Source organism: Carlito syrichta, unplaced genomic scaffold, assembly GCF_000164805.1.
Source record: "Carlito syrichta isolate Samal-C Ts95f unplaced genomic scaffold, Tarsius_syrichta-2.0.1 Scaffold304253, whole genome shotgun sequence".
In the NCBI taxonomy this organism is placed as follows: Eukaryota; Metazoa; Chordata; class Mammalia; order Primates; family Tarsiidae; genus Carlito; species Carlito syrichta.
In genome coordinates, this window is record NW_007248349.1 from 368,183 (window position 1) to 371,560 (window position 3,378).

Sequence of the window (3,378 nt, forward strand, 5' to 3'; positions counted from 1 at the left end):
AACCGAGACTTACTGCCAGAGTTGCCTCTTGGTGTACCCAGAAAGAACCAGGAAGATCAAGCATGCAAGGGGCTAAAAAGACAGAGGGAGCTGAGGAAGGGCGGAGCCGAGGAAGGTGCAAAGGATAGAATGTCAAAGTGAAAAGAAATTCAATTCGATGAAAATAAATTTAATTTTTGTTAAACAAAACAAAACTACTTTTTTTTTTTTTTGAGTTGGAGTCTCACTCTGTCGCCCAGGCTGGAGTGCAGTGGCCGCTCCTGGCCACCGCAGCCTCGCCTGCTGGGCTCCGGCGATCCTTCCGCCTCAGCCTTCCAAGTAGCTGGAACTACAGGCGCGTGCTACTACGCCCGGCTCATTTTTGATTTATTGTAGAGATGAGGTCTTGCCAAGTTGCCCAGTTGAGTCTCGAACCCGTGGGCTCAGGCAATCCACTCCCCTCAGACTCCCAAAGGCGCGGGATTACAGGCTAAGCCACCGAGCACGGCGCAAAACTACTTTTTAATGTTTATTATAAAGGAGCATGTAAACAAAATCATCAACTACTGCAAACCAGAGATAAATATCATAAGCACTTTGATGTAATTCTGCAAGTATGAATTGAGTGCCTTCCATGTGTCTGAGTCCAGGCTAGGCATGGGGCCAGGAATCTGTGACTCCAAGCAGCTGCTTGCTGGGAAGTCAAAGTGGGAGGAAGGGAAGAGGCTAGAGCCACAAGGAAAAGCTATATCCTGGCAGGGAAGATGCCTATCCTTGAGCAGGGACTGAGGCTGGGAGGAAAAGGACTGTTTGGGAAAACAGGGATGGGAGAGTGTTGAGGTGGAGAGGAATGGGGGAGTCACACCAGCTTCTTAGCCTTGGTAGTGACAGCTTTGGCCAGAAGAGACGGATCCCCCTGCCCCAGCCTGGCAGGGCCATGAGTAGACCTGAGTTGGGAAGGGTAGGGCACCACCTCTCCCCTAGGGCTTTATCAAAATTGCACCATAGTCAATGCTCAATCTGCCAGAGCCCAGAAGGGCTGTTTAGGCCTTGACACCAAAAATTCAGATTCAGGTAGTCTGCGTTTGTTGGTATGTGGGGTTGGGGTAGTGGAGTAGGGGGGTGGAGGAGGGTTGTCCAAGAACAGAAATTTAAATTTCTAACAAGTTCTCTAATGATCCTGGTGCAAGGGAGTAGGGGACGGTGGGGGTGTCACTTAAACACTGGTTGGAGAAATATTACCTAAGGGAACTCCATCTAATCCTCTCATACAGATGTCTCCTGGTAAACCAAGAAGCAGGTCTTCCTCAAACCTAATCTAAATCCTGTCTGCTGCCACCGTAGTCACCAAGCCCTGCCTGCCTTTTTTGGTTAGAAACTTAAATTTTTTTTTTTAAATTTTGCTGCTGGATGTAGGCCAGTAAAAATAAGGCATCCCAAGGGGTTAAGTGAAGTTTGAGCTTGTCATTATTCTTACTTTATTCCTTGCTACCCTGGACATGTCTCCTCCCATTGTGAACTGAATTTAGAGGAACTTCTGGGTCATCTATGCAAGAGAAGACAGCTCTTCCCAGGAGACAGGACTGCCATTCTCTTGTTTATTTATTCAAAACATGTTTATGCCAAGTTGGCAACTATGCGGAGTAACTGGAACTCTCCTATACTGCTGGTGGGAATGTTAAAATGGTGCAAATACTTTGGAAAATAATTTGGAAGTTTCTTGTAAAATTAAAACATAGACTTACCATATGATCTAGCAATACCACTTCTAAGTATTTATCTGAGAGAAATAAAAACATATGTTCCCCAAAACACCTGTACAAGAACATTCATTGCTGCTTTATCCATATTAGCCCTAAACTGGAATCAATTCTGTTTGTCAATATAAATTGTGGTGTATCTATATGATACACTACGTGGCAATAAAAAGAAATAAACAATGGCTATAATCAACAGCATGAATGAACCTCAAAAACATTGACTAATTTTTTGATATATTGTTCAGATGAGGTCTCACCAAGTTGTCTAGGCTGAGCTTGAACCCCTGGGCTCAAGCAATCCTCTCACTTCCATCTCTCAAAGTGTTGGGATTACAGGTATGAGACACCATGCCTGGTCAAACATTAATATCCTTAATCCATATAAATACACAAGTTCTGGTTTTTTTTTGAATTGGAGTCTCACTCCATCACCCAGGCTGGAGGACAGTGGCACTCTCACGGCCACCGCAGCCTCGACCTGCTGGGCTCTGGTGATCCTTCTGCCTCAGCCTTCCAAGTAGTTGGAACTACAGGCACATGCCACCATGCCTGGCTAATTTTTTAATTTATTGTAGAGATGAGGGCTTGCCAAGTTGCCCAGGCTGGTCTCAAACCTGTGGGCTCGGTCTCCCAAAGTGCTGGGATAATAGGCGTGAGCTGCAGCGCCCAGCCAGTACACACATTTTTTTTTTTTTCTGGTTATTTTTTTTTTTTTTTGAGTCAAGGTCTCTGTCGCCCAGTCTAGAGTAAAGTGGGCACAATCACAGCTCACTGCAGCCTCAATCTCCTGTGATCAGGCAGTCCTTCTACTTCAGCCTCTTGAGTAGCTGGGACTGCAGGTGCACACCTATCTAACTTTTTGAATATCTCTGGAAATGAAGTCTCACTATGTTGCCTAGACTGGTCTCAAATGCCTGGGTTCAAGCAATCCCCTTGTCTTGACTTCCCCAAGTGCTGAAGTTACAGGTGTGCACCACTTAGCCTGGCCTCTTAATCCTTCATAACTGTACTTTCTTTTGATAAGCTGCAATGGCAATATGACATACAATGTATATACTCAAATCTTAAGTGTGCAGCTTAGTAACTATTTACTAACTTTTTTTTTCAGTCGGAGTCTCACTCTGTTGCCCAGACTGGAGTGCAGTGGCATGCTCACAGCCACCGCAGCCTCCACCTGCTGAACTCAGGTGATCTTTCTGCCTCAGCCTTCCAAGTGGCTGAAACTACAGGCATGTGCCACTGTGCTCAGCTAATTTTTCTTGATTTATTGTAGAGACGAGGTCTCACCAATTGTCTGGGCTGGTCTAGAACCTCTGGGTTCAGACAATCCTCCCACCTCCGCCTCCCAAAGTGCTGGGATTACAGGCATGAGCCACCATGCCTGGCACTATTTACTAATTAATACATCTGTGTTAACCACTTTGCAGATCAATATATCAAACATTTCCAGACTTGGAACTCTTTCTCATATTTCTTTGCGGTCAATATCCTCTGAATGGAATCGTTACTGACTTCTTTCGCCTTAAACTAGTTTTGCCTGTTTTTGAAATTTATATGTTTGGAACCACACAAATTACACTGCATATATATATATATATATATACATATATATATATATATATATATGTATATATATATT